General features: G+C 37.4%; 1 non-coding gene across 1 annotated transcript; it reads right to left on the bottom strand.

Annotated features, from left to right (window-relative positions):
• Positions 1-7,656: 7,656 nt before the first annotated feature.
• LOC141626101 (small nucleolar RNA R71) lies at positions 7,657-7,763 on the bottom strand. The gene has a single exon (XR_012535826.1). It is a non-coding gene; the product is annotated as a small nucleolar RNA R71 (small nucleolar RNA).
• Positions 7,764-10,464: the final 2,701 nt, after the last annotated feature.

The following is a 10,464-nucleotide window of genomic DNA, read 5'->3' as shown; positions in this document are numbered from 1 at the left end:
GTGATTTGAGATTTTCGAAATAATATTGTCAGCATTGCATAATTTGTGGGACATATTATAGTTTGTTTCCATATAGGATTATATAATTAGAAAAGTCAAAGCATAATTTATTTCCATGTATAAGATTCCAAGAATTATCACGTTAGAATTTTAGTAATGATGCCAAATCAATGAAAAATCATGTAGTTTAAGTCGAGGCCCAACTTAGAACGTGCTTTGTGTTGTTTACAATTCATAAGGAAGGCCCATCAAAGTGGGAAAATACTTGGGCGGGAAAATACTAAGAGAATTTATGTAATTTGTTATGTAATTTATTAATTTCGGAGTTCCTTGAAGCAGTGTCACTCAAGGAAGACGATACATAAAGACGGTGTTACCTCGAGATGCGTGCCAAAAACCGAAGTTCAAGGGACCAATGGAGTTGGTTTCCGAATATGTAATAGTTAATTAGATTTTCTATTTTAGGAAAGCCATACTAGGATTTTATTTTTTTTGCTTTGCATTTTATTTATATGTTGCATGCATCGCTAAATCGCCATAACTAAAACATGCATTATCTTTTTATCGAGTTTATCGACCGTGTCAATTACAATTATCGTAGTTCACCGCTTTAGTTCACTTAAAACGTGATAGATAATAAATTGACATGACCTCTCGCTAAAATAAACAATTGAGACTTAGCCTTACCAAAAAGTAGAAACCATGAAAACCTATTTCGCGAGGGAGTGCACTCGGCCACCCCGGGGTACAAACCTTGTTACGTAGGGGAAGTGGGTGATAAATGTCTAATCCACCGAATTCATGTTGATGAGGGTTTCATCGCCTACCCCGTGCCCAAGTTAATGTGAATTTGGATCATGGACACATTTATTCGAAATTTGGGTTGAACTCAACAAAAGTAATTGATAAGGGTTTCATCCGCTACCCCGTGCCCTTGTCGGATGTGTTTTGGGCAAAAGATAAATATTAATGTAATTTTATCGACCGAGAGTTCTAAAAGTATAATCGATTAAAGAGTTAATCCACCGAGTTATATTGATAAGGGTTTCATCGGCTACCCCGTGCCCAAGTTAGTATGAATTTGGATCTCGGAATCATTTATCATAGTTGGGAAGAGGTCACTATGTAAATGCTTTACTTGTTATTTACAAGTATTATTATAACGATAAAGAGTATAGATAAAAGTTATTCATTATCCATTGGAAGGATCTCATGTAAAGAGTATTGATAAAAGTTATTCATTATCAAACAGGTTTTTGATTCTTGACTAACACATCTACTTACAATGGATTATGTTTCATATACTTAATTGAATTAAGTACCTTGAAGCGATAAATTATTTTGGTAACTCGATTTGTTGGAAATCAAAATTGACCAAAATACCGCAACCACTTCAATGAAAGTTTTAAGACTAAACGAATAAATTGAAGAGTAGTCTTCATGAATTTCAATTTTGCTTCTCTTAGCAAAGACTCATTAAAATGAGTGGGAGCATTCTCTTAAACCGTTAAGAAACGGACGAGGTTCAAAGAAGTAAAATTAGAATGGAATTGATATAAGGTTATGATAAAAGTAAAGCTATTGAGAATAACGATACTAAACCTATCAATCCCGACCGATAAAGTTTCCATTGTCTTAATTGTTGGACGCTAGAAAGGAAAACTACCCCAAATTATTGAAGAATCAACAAGTTAGTTGTGGGACATCTAATGGGACCTTCTTCTTTAAATGATTATTTGATTGACATAAATTTTGCTAGTACTACTTCGTCAATATTAGAAACCGGTGGTGCTTTTCATCATTTTACTTGATACATAGGATGATTAGAATATGACGACTAGCAACAATAATGTTGAGAGATAGAGTCATTGTGTAATCAATCTAGTTTTGGGTTTATAGTTGTACTTAATTGTGACTATTAAGTACATAAACTCTAAAAAAGAATATAAACTTATTAAGATATAAAAGGGGTTTCACTTTTGTGACCCTTTACACCATGATTTAATGTATGGCTAGCCCATTATCAAGGTGATTATATTCTAAACCAAACTAGAATGATATATCATGAAGATGATGCAAGACTCGAATTGATAACCCATGATTAAACCTTAGATTCTGGAATGATGAACGCAAAGAGTTATCGAGTACTCTTGAAACCATTAGATCTTATGGTATATGCGTATCTTGTATTCAAAGCAAGATGTCTCGTGCCTTTTTGGTTGAAAAGGAGATCGAGGTTGTAAATCATTGATCCAAAATAGGTTGATCATTTTCTTTTACCAGACGCTAATGTGTTCACTTAATAAGGTAAATAGAGAGATCTTTGAAGAAGTTCAAAAGAGTTCAAGGAATCACGATTTAGTCGTGATGAGGTTATCAAAGTGAAGACTTTGATATAGTATCACAGGTTAATCTCTCTTAACACAAATCATGGGATAATGTGTGGTTGGATAAGAAATCAAACGCTATTCGATATGGTTTGGACTTCGATCAAGTTACTTTGAGTTACTTGATCCTTTTGGGGATTTTATCATTTTGTCTAAATTATTTTTCCACTAAATCTAAAACGAATCATATGAGATATGATATGGTAGGGTACCATGCTTATAAGTTTTCAAAAGAAACAAATGCTCATTTTTCCTTCCTTTAATCACAAGTACAACGAGTTTGTGGCTCGTGAAGCTGTCTTTCTAAAATACAAGTTTATTTCTAGAAGACAGAGTGGGAGAAATTATTCAAAGAGCCACAAAGAATGTTATGTTGCAAGAAACTGGTCTTTCTTGGCTACATGAGACGTTTTGTGTAAGACATTGTTTCTTTAAAACCTAGGAGGTTAAAGTCATCACTTGTTGAAGATGATGAATTAGTGTTACTTTTAGAAAGTAAAGAGCTTGCAACTTACAAAGAAATTGTTTGATTCAAGATGATTACTTCTGGAAAGTAAGGAACATATGACTTACATGAGAGTGTTTAAGTCACAACTCAATACAAGGCTTAGTGCCATGAAAATCCGAAATAAATTCAAAGTGAATTGTTAGATATCAAAGCTTGATTGGTTGCAAAGGGTTTTGCACTAGTTGAAATGCTTAAGTCTATTTGGTTCTTCTTAGGGATTGTGTTTCATTATGATGATATACATATAGCAAGTGAATCTAAAACCCGCTTCTTCAATTAGAAGGATTGTATTCAATACATGTCTTGAGTTTTGTAGATTCTTGCAATCCTAAGATAATGTGAAACTTAAGAGAGGGTCTTAAGTAGGACATCAATGAGTTGTAATCAACATTTTGATCATGTGATAAACTTTTCTCAATAGGTTGAGAAGTTGTGATTATACATGGAGTTTAGTGGGAGTTACGAAAATTTTAATTAGTCTTATATGTGGATGAGACATTGATCATTGGGAATGATTTAAGACTTTTGGAGTATAATAATACATCTTGAATATCCGGATTTATGGAGATAAATCTACATGATATTAATGTCAAATAAGGAGTCTTATGTTGATAAGATTCATGACTAGTTCAATCAAATTGAACATATTTGATTGATTCCATTTGCTTCCGCTGCCGAATCAATTAAATAAGTAATGATGTATAACACTTCATAGACTTTGAGTATGATGAATTGTTTCAAATCGAATTTAAGTAATAGTTACCAAGTAAGCCATAAAGATTACCCTTAAGTGCTTGCAGAAGCATTAAGGATGTAATGCAAAGTGTTTTTGATGCAAAATTTTGTGTAAGGGTGTTACACAAGTGACAATTGACAATTGAGATTGTGCATGGTTTCTGACAAAACCATAATCAAAACACATTAGGATGGTTAAGATACCATTGTGGCTATGTTATTTAAGAAATAGATTTTCTAGAATCGTTCTAGGCAATAAAGAACAATGAGAAATATTTGCAACGGAAATTGAGTACACTTGCAATCATGGGATGTGCAAGAAGGATGAGTCCCGCACACTGTGAAAACAGTGGGAGCTGTTCTAAGGCTAGAAGGCCTATGTCTTGATTGGATCTCGACACATACTCAGAAAGTTTTCTAATGCAAATGTATACATTACAAAGGAAAACGAGTATGTAGTAAGCTTGAGTAAGGTACAAGAAGTTGATAAAACCTACTAACCAAAGCCTTCTCATAGGCTTAACATGATAAGTCATGTCATATGTCATTTCAATTGCATTGAGATGAACAACTACATATAAGATGAAAATGGATTATAAAATTATGAAGTAATAATCAGGTATTGACTCTTCATATGTGATAATCACATTTGTCGTTCGAGTTTTTTAAATCTAAAAACTCCCTTTCTTACTTTGTTACATCCAAATGGGTTGTAGAGACAATTGAACCTCGTTAAAGTGAACTCGGATTAACATAGTATTCACCCATAGTCACTTATATGAGGTGACGTCTCGAAGTGATTAGAGTGTGATGCGATTGATAGCAAGTTCAAGTGCTATGGAGTCATATGAGAATGACTAGTCGATCACATAGGCAGACTGTTATGAACACTTTGTCGGGCCTTATGACCGCTTATAGAGTTCTGGCAAATTTATATAGCCTGGTCATGGCGAGAGCTACTATAGTATTCTAATGAGTCGATTCTTTTGACTAAAGACTGTTCGCCTAAGGTGGCACGGTTTCAGATTAACTTTGATTTGTGTTACTATGACCTTCGTAAATGTGGTCAAATGGGCATATTTTGGGTTATGATGGCTGTGGCTAGTCGAAGGGAATAAGTGCAATAGGAATTGTCCACCCCTTGTCAGGGTTAAAACAATATCTCAGGGCCACTCGAGGAGTAATGAACTGGAAATGCGTGGCCCCGCTCGGAAGGTATCTATGGTAGATAAATTCGGTCAATCAGTTATTCTCCAGATGGAGGAAACCACTCTCGATATGATCACTTGCAAGTACGACCTGAAAGACACCTTGCATTAAGTGGGAGATAGTAATAGGACAAGAGAATTGGTGACGCACACTTGTCGAGGACAAGTGGGAGATTGTTGGAATATGTGTCCTCCGACAATAATGCGATCACAACTGTCGATCATGATGATCACATGTTTAAGTCTCATTTTAAGAATACATGTGGGAAGTAATATTTTACTGTCAACTGGTCCACACATATCGGTAATGATTGGCTGACTAGAGTTTGACATTACTGTCGTACTGATGTGACCATAATTAGCGCATATTTAGCCCCCGAATTAGCCTTGTTCCCATGCTTTTTAGTGCATATTTGGGTCATTTATTATCTTTAGTTCTTTGTTTTGCATATTCTTTGAGATTTTGATCCCTTGGTAGGAAAGGAGTGCAAATCTTGCATTTTCATGGCAAAACGAGACTAAATTGATCGAATTCAATGACCAAGCATCAAGGAGAGACAAGATTAGAAGGCCTTGGTACATATTATAGTAGATGAGCAATGTTGAGAAAGGATCCTTGAGTCCCCGAGGAAATCCCCAAGGAATTTATAAAGAAAAGGGAAGAAAAGAAGAAGAAATGTTGTTGAGGCACAATCCCTGCGGATTGTCTACAATCCGGCCGTCCTCCACATGCACAATCCGTTCGGTTTCATCCCAAGACGCTCGGGTTTGCAGCCACCAGAATTCGCCCGGATTCACCTGAAGCCGCCCGTGTTCCACCGCCAGAATCCGCCCGTCCCGACTCCAAAACGCACGGATTCCTGTACAGCGCAATTTCGTCTTCTCCAAGCTACAAAGAAAGAAGCCCTTCCTTCGAAAAATACCGGCTCCTCCCTGGTCAATCTAAAAAGTGTAATTACTAGTTTAGCCCTTAGTTAAACCTAAAGCATCCCCCTAATTTCCACTATAAATACCCCATTAGTCTAATTAGAAGAGCATGTTCTTCTTATCAATAATTAGAGTAGTTAATAACAATCAAATCTCTCTTTATTATTGTAATCAACAATTAATCAAGTTCTAATACAAGTTTTATTTACTTAATCTCTCTTTTGTTCATCCTTTATTTTGGGTAATTGAAGATTATTTGGCTTATTATTGGGAGATTGACAACCTCTCAATCAAGCATCAAGTACTTCTTTTATCTTTGCTTTATTATTGGAATCATTAGTAGGTATAATTCTCTTAATCCCTCTTTAATTATTGTTAATTACTTTCATTTATTCATCATGTTTCCTTTTGTTGGTATGATAGACAACCTTGCTAGCATGATCAACATGATAATGAGTGAGTAGTCTCTTAGCTAGGGTTAATGGGTGATTAGGGGAAACCAACATGGGGAATGATTCATGCTTAAATTAATATGCTTTCATGGTTTATTTGCTTGGTTGTTTTGATCTCAACTCATGCACATGTTATGTTTGATGAAATGCTAAGCCTATGAATCCTTGCATTTACCACCATCTCCTATCTTTTCAATGAGGCTTGTAAGACATAACCCAACTCGAGTCTCATTAGACCATGCATCTTGTTGAGTAGGGAAGACTAAGTCGACTTGTAGGTGTTGTACAATCAAATCGATTCGGCTCCGGGACCCAAACTTTCCTAGGATTGTAAGATATAACCCAACTCAATCCATCACAACAATAATTGCTTGCTTATAATTTGAGAACATGTTTGTATGATCAATTCCCATGAATCCCCCATGACCCCATGACACCCTAGTGTTTTTTATCAATTGTTTACAACCCTTTCAATTCATCTTACTTGTTTATTTCCATTGCTATTTAGTTTAGGGACCTTCTACATCAACCCAAATTGTGACACCCCTAAGACACCACTAGTTTCAATAGAAATCTCATTTCAATTCCCGTCCCTTGGGATCCGACCTTTACTTGCCTCTTTACTAATTGTAGAGTTGTTTGTGAAGCTATAAATTGTGTTTTGATTCGGACGTGACCCAACGACCACATCTATTTAATTGTGAACACGAAATGCAGACCGATCAAAAAATGGCGCCGTTCTTGCGGGGACTCGTGTTTACTTGATTTAGATTTTCTTTTATTGTTATTAGTTGTGTCTTTCTTCGCCTTGGGGAAGTAAAACTCCTCAAGGTTTGTTCTAATTGTTTTCAAGTTGTTTGATATTTTGCATGTCTAGAAGGTCACAAGGTGATTTTTTACCTTTTGACCGTGAAATTGAAAGAACCTTGACGAACAATAGGAGATTTGCTAGGAGGAATTTGAGAGGTATTAGTGAGGTTGTTCAACCAACTATTGAGTTCATCAACCCTTTTGCAAGAGAAGGAGAGGAGAATCCATTACAAAATACCCCACAAAATCAACCTACAATGCCTAAATTTTCGTCACATTCCGTACCCACCGAGGAGAACCTACCCAATGGTACTCCCACACCACAACATCTAACCGGAAATTTTATTGCCAAATCCGCCTTTATCCAATTAGTCGAAAGGAGCCAATTTGGGGGGATGCCTAGTGAAGACCCTCATTCTCATATGGAAACCTTTTGTGACTATTGTGATGCGATTTCTCAAACCGGTGTGACTCAAGACCAAATTCGATGGGTCTTATTTCCTTTTTCTCTAATCGGCACCGCGAAAAAATGGTTGAAGGGCCTTGACAAGGCCACTCTCGGAATAGATTCTTGGAAGAAGTTGGCTCTAGCTTTCTACAAAAAGTTCTACCCACCGGAAAAGACTAACATGCTAAGAGCTCAAATTACGGGTTTTAAGCAAAGGGATGAAGAATCTTTGTATGAAGCTTGGGAGCGGTTTAAGGGAATTTGTCGCTCATGTCCTCACCATGGACTTAGCGAATGGTTCTTGGTACAACAATTTTGGAACGGTTTAGATGAAGATTCAAGGAACATTCTCAACATGGGATCAAATGGAATGTTCACCGAAGTTGATGACAATCAAACATGGAACAAGATTGAGGAAATGGCGGTCCATAACTCACAATATAGTAGACCTCGCAAGGCTACTAGAGGAGGAAGGCATGAAGTGGACTCTGTTACTCAATTGGGTGCTCAACTTAGTGCTCACATTGACACAATCAATTTGAAGTTTGAACAAGCTATGGCTAAACTTGAAGAAGCCTCAAAATCACCAAAGCATCATGTTAATGCCATGACGGCATCCTCATCAATCCCAAGTGGGATATGTGAGAATTGTGGAACTTTGGGACATGACCAAAGTGAATGTAGGGGAACAAATGAACAAGTGAATGCTTTCCAAGCATACAAGAGTGGTACCCCTTATTCCAATTATTACAATGAAAACACCAAGTTTCACCCAAATCTCTTATACAAAAGCCAAAATGTTCAAAATCCTCAAACAACTTACACTCCACCTCCCATGAGAAACCAAAATCAAAGACCCTTTTACAACCAAAACCAAGGTTACCAAAATCAAAATCCATACAATCACCAAAATGACCAAGGTTTTGATGTTCAAAAAGCGGTCCTCCAAATGCAAAAGAATCAACAAGAGTTTTTCACTCAAATGCAAAAAGATAGTCAAGCAAAGGAAACCACCATCAACAACATTCTAGCTCACACCAAGATATTGGAAACACAATTGACTCAACTAGCATCTTCAAGCTCACAAAGACAAAAGGGGCAATAACCACCTCAAAGTAATCCCCCAAGACACGAAACGGACCGATCAAAAACGGTTAGTGCCATTCACTAGAGAAGTGGTACAAGGTATGAAGCACCGAAGAAGCAAGTTGGGGATGAAGTTGTGGAAGCTAGTGATAAGGAAGAAATTGTGCAAAACTCCAAAGATGGAGAATCATCAAAAGAAGAAATTTCAAAGAGAAATGAAGACAAGGTCAAGAAGAAGGAGCCCATTGTGATAAGACTTCCTTTTCCAAGTCGTCAAGCCAAGCCCAAATTTGATGACCAACTTGGAAAGTTTATGGAAATTGTGAAGAATTTGGAAGTCTCAATTCCCTTCACGGAATTAATCAATCACGTGCCGGCCTATGCGAAATACATGAAAGACATCCTCACAAAGAAGAAGTCGATCCGGAAACTTGAGACTATCGCCTTCACTAAGGTGAGTAGTGCAATACTTCAAGGGAGTTCACCTCCAAAACTAAAGGATCTGGGAAGCTTCTCAATACCGTGTACCATTGGCGACACCACGATCAACAAAGCCTTATGTGATCTAGGGGCTTGTGTGAGTGTTATGCCGTACTCGGTAAGTAAAAGGTTGGGAATGGGAGAGCTTAAATGCACCAATATCACACTCCAAATGGCCGATAGATCGACGAAGACACCATTAGGGATATGGGAAGATGTCCCCGTGCGAATTGGGAAGTTTTTCATCCCGGTGGATTTTGTCATTGTTGATGTGGAGGAAGACTCCAACATTCCAATCATTCTTGGAAGACCCTTCTTACACACCGCGGGTGCGGTGATTGATGTAAAACATGGTGAGCTCACTCTAGAAGTGGGAGATGAGAGTATAACTTTTAATCTTGACAAAACTATGAGAGCTCCCCGTTTACATGAACCGTGTTTTATGATCGATCATTATAGTCGGAAGGATGAAAGGAAGAAGTCGGAACTCCAATGGAAGAAGAAAATTGAAGATGCTCCATTCGAAGAGCAAGTGAATTGTGACAAGGAGAGCTTGCAAAGCTCACCAAAATCAAACAAAGAAGAAGAAGATGGCCTCATTGGCCAAGAAAAGGAAATGGGAAAGTTGTCACCATCAAATCAAGAGATTTTCAATGATCAACTTAATGAAGTTTGTGGTCTTTGGGACGACGAATTTGAAGGGATTTTTAATCCCTACATTGGTAATGCCATCGATCAAGACCGACAACAAGGGCCAAGGTCTATTGAAGACCTCTACCATGACAATGAACAAGCTTTTGACTACTTTTTCAAGGTGTTGAGCAACATCAACAACACCTTGGACATGCCCCCTTGACATCTCATCAAGAATGAGAGTTTGGTGGAGTCCTCCCTAAACCACCATTTGTAAATATTTCTAACTCCCTAACTTGCATTTCAATTCTTGTATTGCATTTTTGTTATTTTTGGATTTTTATACTTTGATCAAGATAATTGTCGTATTTGAGAGAAGTGAGGAAGGGATTAATAATTTCAATTAATGTGTAGTGCTTTAGCTTAGTGTGGGGATGACAATTACCTAGGCTATCCATGCCTTAGTAGTGCCCCCCACAATGAAGAACACAAGATATGAAGAAGAATGGAAGAATGGCAAGGGATATGCATTGTACACAGATGGAACTGAATCCGGGTACAAAGGGGTCGAATCCGAGCGGATTCAGGAGAATCCGCCCGTTTTCAAGAAATCCGAGCGTGTTGGGTAGAAGACGCACGTCCTGAATTGAGCTGAAATTTTCAAATTTTTGACTGTCAGCAAATCCGAGCGTCCTACATCCTAATCCGCCCGTCTTTGAAAATCCGCCCGTCTTGAAAAGAAGACGCCCGTCTTCTTAGCTGAGGAAAACAAGAAAAATTCCTGGACTGA

The sequence above is a fragment of the Silene latifolia genome, chromosome X (assembly GCF_048544455.1).
Source record: "Silene latifolia isolate original U9 population chromosome X, ASM4854445v1, whole genome shotgun sequence".
NCBI classification, from domain to species: Eukaryota; Viridiplantae; Streptophyta; class Magnoliopsida; order Caryophyllales; family Caryophyllaceae; genus Silene; species Silene latifolia.
The sequence above is the reverse complement of the archived record's forward strand: the minus strand, read 5'-3'. Positions and strand labels throughout refer to the sequence as shown.